This window comes from Haliotis rufescens, unplaced genomic scaffold (assembly GCF_023055435.1).
Source record: "Haliotis rufescens isolate VD_foot unplaced genomic scaffold, xgHalRufe1.0.p SCAF_2, whole genome shotgun sequence".
Classification (NCBI taxonomy): domain Eukaryota; kingdom Metazoa; phylum Mollusca; class Gastropoda; order Lepetellida; family Haliotidae; genus Haliotis; species Haliotis rufescens.
Window position 1 is genome coordinate 49,285,574 of NW_025963890.1, and position 12,470 is coordinate 49,298,043.

Below are 12,470 nucleotides of genomic sequence, written 5' to 3' on the forward strand. Positions count from 1 at the left end.
ACGGTTATCCAATCAAAACGAATAAAACAAGGTCAACCTTGTACGACACACGTGTGACGTACGGATTGAGTATCTTACCACCTGTATCTTCACCACGTGGGTAATAAAAAAAAGGTATTCTCTACCCGCCAGAAACTCTCCGTGCTTTGGCCCGACTCCGTCAAAGGTATTAACAAAATCCAACATACTGCTTTCATGGGTATACACTAAGGATGAAAGCTGAAAACAGAATGTTTCGAAACTGCGAAATGTAAACTTTGCCATGGGCCAACAGTGGCGCATGGGCGAGAATATCTTCCTTTCCTCAAAACTCAAATGCATTCAGGCGATTGTATGCTGTTACTGTCTATGCATTTTATGAAACCAGTTAACGAAACACATTTCCAAAGATGTTAACTTTACTTCTTTGTGAAGCGACGCAAGTTTAATTAAAATACCTTCTTACGTCACTATATGTCGGTTTGCTGTTTCCATCGTTTGACTATTATTATTGAACGTATTATTCTTTAACTACAGTAGAACAAGGATATAACGATCACGGATAGAGCGAACAAACGGATACAACGAACTGTTAAAAAATCCCCGATTTATCTCCTATATATTATCATATAAAATTCACGTACATAACGAACTCTCTACAGCGAACTAACGGATATCTGATCAACGACAAGCCACACCCAGAGAAATCACACCCAGTGTCAAGTGTCACTGACAATTGGCTGTACGCAATCAGACGCGAATCAACACAATTACTGGTGACGATTCAACCTAGTTAAACTTGCATAATGTTAATCTTAATTCTGATCAAATATATAATAACTTCAGATATAATTTCGTCCGACCATTGCATTAAAATTTTGGTACTTTTTAACTGAATCACCGGTAGATGCGGGAGGAAACGTGTGTAAACGTGTATTGTATTTTGTTTTAGCCAAGATGGCGGACGTTTCCGGGCGAAAACGTATATAACGAACAACGAATATAACGATTTCTCCGGTCCCTTGTAGTTCGTTATATCCATGTTCTAGTGTACTTGTGTTATGAATATTACAGCTGTCGTGTAGGGGTTATCTTAATTATCAGTATCTAGCTAATCACTGTGTGCAAGACTTCTAGCAAAAGTCACATTACACGTGTGTATATTACGTTCGTATATAAATTTGACCACGTCCCATTTTAATTCTCGAAACCCATTTGTCCAGAAAGAGGATAGGGTATACCTATGCCTAATAACTGTTCACAGGTAATTCAGAGTACCTTTTCACAGCTTGTCAGACGGACCATCTTGGGTGTTTCTAGATATTTTAGGCAACTGTACGTCCCCCAAATTTGCTACATGGTATTTCCAGTTTTGACATAACAAACGTTATCGAATAATAACAATTCACAAGAGAACAGAAATCACAGAAAACATGGTGTTTATTTGCAAATTCTCTTTACTAGAACTCTTTAGAAATACCTTGAAATATCGAATCGCGGCAAATTAGGTGAGGTGATGGAGAGGTGAAATTGGGTTTAACGTCGCGTCCAAGATTATTGCACTTATATAGCGACGTGCATGCACGTGTGTGTGTGTGTGTGTGTGTGTGTGTGTGTGTGTGTGCTTGTACTAGTCCGGACTGATGCCGATTTATAATGCTTTCCAACTGAAATACCAGGCCGCTATTTAACATGAATACCCCACTCAGACACAGTATATTGACTCCGAGCCGACCAGTCCTTGTTTTAGCCCCTTAATGCCGAGCGCCAGACAGGGCAACAACAAGTACAATCTTTTAACGTCTTTTGGTATGACGCGGCCGGGGATCGAACCCCGGACCTTCCGCTTCTGGGCGGACGCTCTGCCACTAGACCACGGAGGTGGTCTCTCGCGGCAAATTAAAAGAGGCAGTAACGTATAACGAAAAAGGTATTCCCTACCCGCTAGAAACGTTTCATGCTTTGGCCAGTCTCTGTCAAAGGTATTAACAAAATCCAGCATACTGTTTTCATTGGTATATACTAAGGACGAAGAGATGAAAACAAAATGTTTCGAAGCTGCAGTGGCCCATGGGCGATTCATTTTTTTAGTTCATAGTCGCAGATGTGCAACCATTATAATGACACATGATATAACTAATTTGTAACACAATTCAACCAATGTTTTGCATTTTTAAACTATTTTTCGTTGCTCAATTAGCATTTATTTGTTTTGCCACATAATTCAACTTATTAACAGAATAAAACTAACTTATGGCGTTATTAGACTCGCTCGGGCATTGACAATAAGACAAGTGCAAGTACAAGGTAAGAAAACAAGGAAATAGGATCCAAACCAATCTCTGTCACCTTATGATCCTTTCTTCCAAAATGCGAACCTGCTTTCCCTTCGGGGATATTACTTTTATTAAACTTCCTTAGCTTTCTTATACATTTTGTTGCTGTTAGTAACTACATCTTATTCAACTTACACATATAAATTACTATTAATATTTCTTAAAGTAAATTCAATGTAGCTAATGCACAATGGACCCCCGCATACAATATATCATAATGACTCTAATGGGTCGTATGACACATACGCTAAGTCTTAGTTGGAACAGGGGGCACGGATGGCCCAGTCGTCTTAGGCGCCGCGATTCGCTGTGCTGAGTTGCGTCCCTTAGGCACGCCAGAAACCTATGATTGTGGGTTCGAATTCCGGTTCGCCCCGATTATGTTTTACAGCTTGGTCAGCACCTTAATCGTGCTCGTGGGTTTCACCGAAGTGGTAACAGTCTGAGACCTGCATCACTTCGGGCGTTCCTCCCACATTAAGCTGACACGCCGTAATATGACTAGAATACTGTTAAAAAGAGGCGTTAAACCCAACTCACTCACTCACTAGTAGGAAACAAATTTTCAGAACTCCCAGCGTGCATGAGTTTGGGATCGCGCCTTGTTTAAACGGCGAATGAGTTTAAGACAGAGTCGAAATATTCTTTAATTTTTAAAGGCAATGGCGCCGCAAATGAATGTGCACGTTACGACCCTTAACCTTTCAACCATCCTTTATTGGTTCGAATGTCACGGTCGTCCTTATTATGATTCATTGTCTGTCTGCATCATATTCGTGGTTGTGTGTTTTACCAAATTCGTGACGTCTACTATTTGCTTTAGTTTTACTTTAAAACTCGATAAAGCCTAAGGCTAATCAAACGTCTTCATATTACGACTTCATCTTGCGGCCAAGCATTGTACTGCCAAGAAAGACCGATGAAAAAATAGCACAAAATGACATCGTTTGTAAGTACAGTTACTATATGGAGAGTGCATTAGTTACGGTACTAACTGCGGTTGAAAGGCATAAGCATAAGTCGACACTGTTAATGACTTCCAAAAATAACACCTTAATGTCTATCCGGTATTGAAATTTTATTAAATCAGAAACATCTGATGTTCGTTGAACATCATGGTGTTGTTGTGAACAGGTGACATGATCATTTAAAGTACTGTCGGAAATGCTAGAAAACTACTTTTTGGTTGTTAAAAAAAGGATATAATTTTTCACAGACTGTTGTTATTGAAATATCGAGTAGCTAGTATCGATCGACCTACCTAGGGTTTGAAGTATTTCAGTCACAAGGAGTCCTATCGACAAGTTTACAGGAGACAAATTCGAACGAAAACAGGAAGTTTACATTTATTCTGAATCCAATGACATGGCAAGTTAACTTAAAGGCAGGTGATGCATTCAATCTGTCTGCTTGTGGGTGACTCAGTTCTCAGCTCTCAGATTTCTGATAGCGGTACATTCTGCTTGGTCCACTTGGAAGAATGCAACGTCCACTGGTAAACCCAACTTGATACATCTGACTTGACAATCAGAAACAGGTCAGCCATTGGTCACTCGTGAGTCCCAACAAGTGGATTCAAATCATACAAAACCCTGATATTTTATGAGGTATGTCAACCAAGAACTTGTGACAATTTTAATTACACACAAAGACAGACACACACACTATGTACAATGTCTCAATTTGACAAAAGGCACTAATCACAATTTTATACCTCAAGATTATATTACAAGATAGGCCATTTATGTTTTTTAATAAAGTTACTTCTTTGTAAAGTAACGTAAGTTTCACCCAAATACCCCTTTACGTCACTATAATTGGTTTGCCGTTTCCATTGTTGATATCAATGATATAGCTAATTTGACGTGAAATATAGTCGAAAACACGGTACAAACACAACACAAAAATATATTTTTACTATGAGATGTGTGGTGACATTACTTCCAGCTTGGATTAGGAAAATAGATTTTATATGTTCTTTCTTGTATTAGTTTAAATCTGTCCTGTTTTGTCTTATCGGGAGAAATGCTATCAAGTGGTAAGATAATTTATTTGAATTACATAAAACGACTTCCGGTCATGTAGGTTATACAGTGTTTACTACTCACGTGAAACTAGTGAACATGTGTTCCATATTTAAATAATTAATTTTGCTTACGGGCAATTAGTGTCAAATGTCATCATTCAGTGAAACTCCGACATTATATAGAGTTACATATACGCCTAACAATGAATATTAATGAAAATATTACTCTTTAACTACTTGTATTATGTATATTACAGCTGGTAGGGGTAAGCATTTATATCAGTATGTAGCTAATCACTGTGTGCAACACTTCGGGTATAAAGTCACATTACATTGTATATTACGTTGATATATAAATTGGAACACGTCCCATTTTAATTCTCGAAACCCATTTGTCCCCAAAAGGGCACGGAGTACCTATGCCTAAAATACTGTTCACAGGTAATTCAGATCACCTTATCACTGATCACATATTTCACAGAGGTAAGGAATAATTAATTGTTACTCATCAATCTGATAAGGTTCAAACATATGATTATGAAGTTTATTTTTTGGCATATTTAAACTTATTATTACATATATACTTGGCGACTGACATGGGTGTTTCTTGATATCTTTAGGCAACTGTCCCAAAATTACTACGTAGTATTTCCGGTCTTGACATAATAAACGATCACGAATAATAACAAATCACAAGAGACATTCACAGAAAACATGTCACGTATTTGCAAATTCACTATAACAGGACTGTTGAGTAATAACGTCAGAGTTAATTCGTGACGTGAAATCTCGAATCACGGCAAATTAGAAGAGCCAAGAACATGTAACGAAACAGGTATTCCATACCCGCCAGAAACGCTCCGTGCTGTGGCCAGTCTCGGTCAAAGGTATTTACAAAATATTGTTTTCATGAGTACATACCAAGGACGTATATACCAAATGGTACTCCAGCGGGAGATGACATGATAACATAAGTGTTACAAAGAGTAACATGATGTCATGCCTGACGAGATCAATGTATTAACGGTTAATCCTTTGAACGATGTTTATTGTAATTGACCATTTCTCTCTTGCTGCGCTGTCACGTAAATATTACATGACATGTACAGTAAACTACGGTTATAAAGGAACACGCTTATAACGAACTGACGGATATAACGAACTAACTTTTTAGTCCCGACTATTTGCTGTAGTTATGCAGTATATGTGCTTATAACGAACTACGGTTATAACGAACTAAAAATAGTAGTCCCTTTGAATTCGTTATAACCGTAGTTTACTGTAATACATTCAACACATCAAACCTGCATTTATTAACCATTCTTATATTGCATAATTATCCCAGACACGAGAAATGCCAAATGCGAAACACTGATTGCTATATATCACTGACAGGCAAAACTAATAGGTACACATATTTAATAATTACTAAAGTACAAAATCTATTAATCAATTTTGTATTGCCTAAAGTAGCGAATAGGGTGTCGTCATCGAAAATCTCATTTTAGCCGAATGCTACAAATTGGTCTTTGAAAGTTTTGTTTTAATGAATATGCTAGTCGTGTATAATATTGCCTCATGGAGAAAATCATTGGCCTGTGATTATTTCTGTAACTTACAGTGCAGCCGCGAATAGCTGCAATACTGCTGATGTGGCTTTAAGCAATATTTACTCTCTCACTGACAGTGATATTTTGTTTCCAGCTTCCGGAAACTTTAATGTTTTCACTATCACTGGACATTCATGTACACAATTTCTTTTGTTAAATTATATTGAGCATGATGAGGGGTTTAATTTAAAGTACATAGGAAACTGTACCAAAGTGAGAGGACTCTACTCTACCCTACAAAGGCCTTTGTGTATGTAAATTACATAGCATTTTCAAGCTCAAGTAATAAGTTTGCTGAATGCTAATTGGAGAAAGAAGAGCATTAAAGAAGCATGACCAAAGGACTACTAGCGAGAAAATTAAATGTCGCATTCTCACGTTCTCGCGATTTCGTGTTTTTGTGGGCTTATTTGACAAGTCGAGATTGCGAGATTGCGAGATTGCGAGATTTTTCATCATGTCCAAATATTGCATTCTCGCGTTGTCGACTTTTGACAAAGAGTGCTTTGTATCAAAAACATGAGTATACGAGATCGAGAGAATAACGAGATTTGGGTCAAATTGCGCGTTCTCGCGATCTCTTATTCTCGTGTTTTTGGCATACTTAGCTCGTTTCGAAATGTCGAGATCGCGAGAATGTCCCTTACAGTATTCCATAGTGTTATGTGACCGATCTGACATCCTTCGTCTCCGAAATCAGTATCTTCATGAAGAAGGATATGAGCCTGTTTTCCTAGATGAGAGGTGGTTAAATGCCTCTCACACAGCTAACAGTCAGTGGGTAACCAGTGGGGACTGTAAAGAATCTTGGAGAAAGTTACCAATCGGAAAAGGTAAAAGACTTATCGTTCTCCAAGCTGGCTGTGCTAGCCAGGGTTCTGTCCCAGACTTTGACCTCGTCCTTCAAGCTAATGCCAAGGACAACAGGGACTACCACACAGAAATGAACCGCAAGGTACCAGTATTTCTGGAGTGGCTGAAAAAGAAATTGGTCCCTGCTTTGCCTGCTAAGTCCCTTATTACCATGGACAATGCACCATATTACAGTATGTAGGACCCAGACAGCAAGACCCCGACGTCTAACAGCCTTAACGGATATATGGTAACGTGGCTGAAACAAATGTATATGACCTTTCCTTCCAGGGCTACAAAACCACAACTCTATCAAATCACCAAATCTTACAAACCTGAGCCCGTGTATATGGTTGACAAATACACCAAAAGTCTTACGACTTCCCCCTTTCCACTGCGATCTGAACCTGAAAGAGTTGAAATGGGGGTACATGTATTGTCAAAGTTGATGTTGTACGAGTGAACACAATGTTTAAAAATTGCTTGATGTTGAAAAGCTGGTAAATGAATCCCTTGGTCGGGTAGCAGTGGAGCCCTGGCTGCATTGTATTACCAAAGTCGTCAACGAGATAGAGTCAAGGTACTGGTCACGTGATGCACGCAAGGAACAGTCCAACCTACGCAATGTCACAAGCAATTCCGACGACGAGGGCTGTGACATTCCCATACGGGCGCTAGTCTCAGTTACATGCACATTAAATTCCTCCATAAAATAGACATTTCACTCTGATTTCCGACAATCTCAGTTAACAGGTGTTTTTATGTGGGTGTGAACGACATTCAGTCCTAGGGTCAACTACTCTTGACATAAACATAGGTCACATTAATTATGCTCAAACATTTGATGTCTTTTCTTCCTTCTCTATCTGTCATCCTTGGCATAAATTTTCTGCAGACTTATAGAGTGACCATAGATCTTTCACCATGGACAGTCAATCGACATGATGGCCTCATTTCAGTTTCTCTTTAAGCAACTGAAACCGTCCCTTTTTAGGGGACCGTTTATACCTAGAAATGTTACGGGGAATTAACCCCGGGATCTCCACGCCTTCAAAAACAGACAGAGAGGTTTTCAGGCGAAATGCAGGAATGCTTTATTATATGTGACGTCACAATGCAACAACATACATTCAAAACATCTCAGTATTATATTTCATAGTTTAGACATCATAATAAGCAACTAAATAGTACAGAATTAAGATATTGAAATCAATAATTAAGAATGATAATGAGTTACATCATTACAGTATAGTAAAATATTTTCTGGTGCCTTGTTGAAAATATAACCATGATTACATAGTTGTAACCAGGGTAACTGCGGCACAGATACCTGGGGCTTAAGCCGGGCGTCACGGTACGTGCACCACGTGAACAATGGCTGGCGGCCGAGCGTGCGTTGAACCGTAGCCTTTACTCTAACGCGGTAACTGCCGACACTTACTTCAAGATAATGATGAACACTAATCAAAATCTTCTGACGTTTACCAATTATAAGTAAATAACTTATAACATGAGAAACAGTTTATATAAGAAATGCTGGATATTGTATTGTAACTCTTATCTACTAGACTGCCACTGAATTGCCTGTATCTTTATAGACTATTCTACGATATGAAACACAAAATCAACCGGCGCTTCACGATAGTGCGGATGCACTTATGTGATAAATAGTTAAAAGACATTGCCGAGTCTGTGCGTATTTAGCTACGGAAACAGTGTTACTTTTCGTGTATTGTGTTTTAGACATATACGGTCACAGACTGGTTATCTTTAAATACATACATTTAGCTGCCGATGCTATGCTACTCATTATATTGAAACAAGAAATGTTTCCCGTGAAAACAGTGAGACGAATAACATGACCAGAAATATAAATGCAGATAATAGAACATGTTGACCACCAAGTCACTTGATACAGAAACGTTATACACGTTGAACATAATGTTTAATAAGAATCCACGATTTCCATAACTAAAATGGCGTAATATTTTAGATTGATATTTAAACGGCTAGAATACTAACGCTAGTATCTTATCCGGGACGCTCTATTATTCAGTATAGTATTTGATTTCTAGATGAACTGTATGAATTTAACATATAGCAGCCAAATCGTAGATTTTGAACAATACTTTTTGATTAACTGTAACATAAGTTCATTGTACCAGCAGAGTAACAAAGTTAGAATTTATTTACAGCACGTTTAACAAAAATGGCAAAGTAATAAGTAAAAGTAACTTACCTTCAAAAACAGACAGAGAGGTTTTCAGGCGAAATGCAGGAATGACTCTATGCCAAGATGCCCCTGCATTTATACCCGAGACCTCCAGTCCACGTTTCAAAGCATGTCACTACCCATCTGTCCAGTTTGGAATTGATAACAATGGTTTCTCACATGGTGGTCAAATTATGCAAGTTTTGATGTGCTGACTTACTTAGTTAATTGTTTATTGGCTGGTCGGCTATGTTTGAAACTGGTCAGCCGGGTCTAGAATTTCAATTGATCACAATGGCTTCTCACATGTTGGTCAAATTATGCAAGTTTTGATGTGCTGACTTACTAAGTTAATTGTTTATTGGCTGGTCAGCTGTGTCTGAATCTGGTCAGCCGGGTCTAGAATTTCTATAGCCCTAGCCGATTAGCATCTGCCAGCTCGTTTGACTGGTTTCGACAGCTTGCATCTCCAAGCGTTACGTATTATGATAGGCGTCCTGTAAACTATGTAGCGTTTACTGGCTTGGGAATGTGAAACTTAAAGTAGAAGAATATATTTGATTTTGATAAAATTTGAAGAAAAATATGATGATTTTCGCACTGTTATAGTACCCCTGGACGTCGTGGAGCTTTTGACCGCAAAAGCCTATTAATATTTTCGTTATACAGGTGTTGACGTAAACATAATACAATTGCACACAAAAATACATAAAACATTTTAAAGTAACACAGCAAAAATATGCGAACATGACAAAGGATATGTACTGCTTAGACAGCCCACTTAAAATACCTTTAACATACAAGAAGGATCTAAAATTTGGTATCTACCATCATGAACCATAAGAATGTAGGCAGCGAAAGGTTGATTGAACATTTTCTGGAGTTTACGGGCAGTAAAGAAAGAGACTCGAAGCGTGTTCGGGACCGAGAGAGACGTTTTGGTAAGGAGGTTAGTCACAGTAAAGGCGGGCCATTCAACAGTAAGGGTGGGAAAGAAATATCCAGAGATTCGGAGCTGTTCCACTGTGTATGGGGGTTGAACATCCCAGTAGGAAGGACAGAGACTGAGAGCCAGAATAGGAACAGAGACACATTCTGGACCAGTGGTGAGTTCAAGAACGAGGCCATTGTGCGTCCTAAGATTGCGTTCATAGATGAGAAGGAGAAGAATAGAAGCCACAGCAAGTGTGATCACTCCTAGAAGGATTGACACATGATAGTCAGCAAGATCAGACACAACGAAGCTGGAACTAGAAGTGGTTTGTGAATTATAATTTAGTACTGGCGGCTGTACTGCTTTAACTGGCGCCACACGAGTAACCAACAATAGTGCAGCAGAGAGTGCACGAACTTTGAAAAACATCCAAACAACTAAAATAATTGAAAGAACTGACATAGCCGAAGCGGTGATGGCTATAATTGCATTTGTGTCAGGCCAAGAACTTGGTAAAGTGATTTGACCATTAAGCAATGGCTCCGTAATAGACTGAAATATGGTTTGATCTTTTCTTGCCCTTTCAGCAACACGTTTAAGACTGAGATGGGACTTTTGATCATTGGCCAAAACATTGGAAATTTCATGAGAAAATATATCAAATTTTGGAATGGTGAAGTTTACCCCTTTCCTGAAAGTTGTATCACCAGCAATACTAGAGAGGGTAGAATCCTCGAAGAAGTGTTGAAGAAGAGCAAGGTTGACAGGGTGAAGGTGTGAGATCTGGTGTTGAGAAGTACGACAAGAACCAAAGGGTGCAGGATAATACAGATCTTCCGTGGACAGAGAACAGTAACATGGAGTAGCAATAAGACAGAAGTTACAACCGGGGATCATACGATGAGTACCAGGACAGGTGAGAGTAAGGAAGGGAATTCTATATACGAGAACATTTGAGGTATCAACAGAGATAAGCTGAGGTGGCTGAGGTTTGGTGACATATCGAAAATCACAAAGAGATTTGATCAGACTCTTACTATTTTGAAAGAGTGCAAGGCTACATGATGGTTTGGGGGAGGATTGTAGAGCTATTCTGATAGGACAGTGTATGACGAATTCATCACCAGAGCAGGGCGCTAAGGTAGAGCTGTCCATACTGAGGAAATGACGAGAATCCAAGGACAGGGCAAAGTAAGGAGGAATATCAAGGAGTTGAGTCGAGTGGGATGATGTATTGTTCACAGGCACTGGGAGAGAAATAACCTTATACATTTGGAAAGGTTTAGGCAAGGATGATAAGGGAATCTTAACAGAAACATAGACGTGGGCCTTCGTACGGGCAAAGATGAATTCTGCTTGAGAATAGTAATATGTCGGGTTGGTTTGGAGCAATCGAAAGTTTGGATACTTGTTAGATAAAATTGAGGCAATATGATGAATAGTTTGTTCCAGAATTTGTGGGGCAATTAGCAGAGGGGATAATTTATTTTTAGCCAAGTCTAAAATGCCTAATTTAAGTTCTTCAAGTTGATGCTCCACAGTATTTGAATTTTGAATTTGGTCTATCAAAATTGAAGTAAGGGAAGCAAAAGTAGCTTGAATATTTCTAGCATTATTCTGGATCGCAGTGGCTGTGAACGTAAGGGCATCATGATTGGCCTTAACACCTTTTAGCGCATTCTTAAATCTATTGTCTACCAATTTCATAAATGACGAGAGTAGGAAGAATGTTGTTTGAGGACATTGGATAGGTTTATGTCATGTTTGGTAAGGGCATTAAAATGTTTGGCAAGCAGGTTGACGTCGTCAGTGGTGGCTGTACCAAACAATGTTTTTGAAAGGGACCCTACAAAACTTAGACCTGCTCGTTTGGAGCGACTTGATGAGGGGACCTTAGATTCAGGGATGAGTTTAATGATTTGGTGCCTAGTTTCATTTAGCAGTGAAACACACCTGGTTTTGATGACGTTAAGGTGCATTTGGATTTGGTGCAGTATAGCACAAGTTCCATTGCCTTGGTGGCATCCACTCATGGTGGGAATGCTTGGGACATGGGGAAGCTTGACCTCGTAGGTATGGACCCAGTATTCAGTTGCAAAATGGACTTGTGTGGTCGGCTTAAAAACTATTCCATAGTTGAGTCTCTGAACAGGGCTGGTGCCGAGGGTAGGGCGGGCAAACAGAGCCATAAGCCACAGGATAATCAAGCTCTAGGATGAACCTTTGATGAAATGAAAAGGGAGCCATTAGAAGAGTTGACCTGGTTGAGAAGAATGTTGTGGCCACAAACACCTAAACAACCTAGCACTATGGGACACGCAAAGGGATAGTCACTCATATTTTATGGCCAGGCAATTCACGTCACAAAAGATAGGGGGTAGCTAGATAACACCTATGCAAATGAATCATTGGAAGTACTTATGTCCGTGTTTGTGCTTCTTACCAGACATTGTTCTAGACCTATGGAAGAGCTTGATCAGGGATGGATCAAGATTGGAGGCGGGCTCCCAGGTCGTTTCTG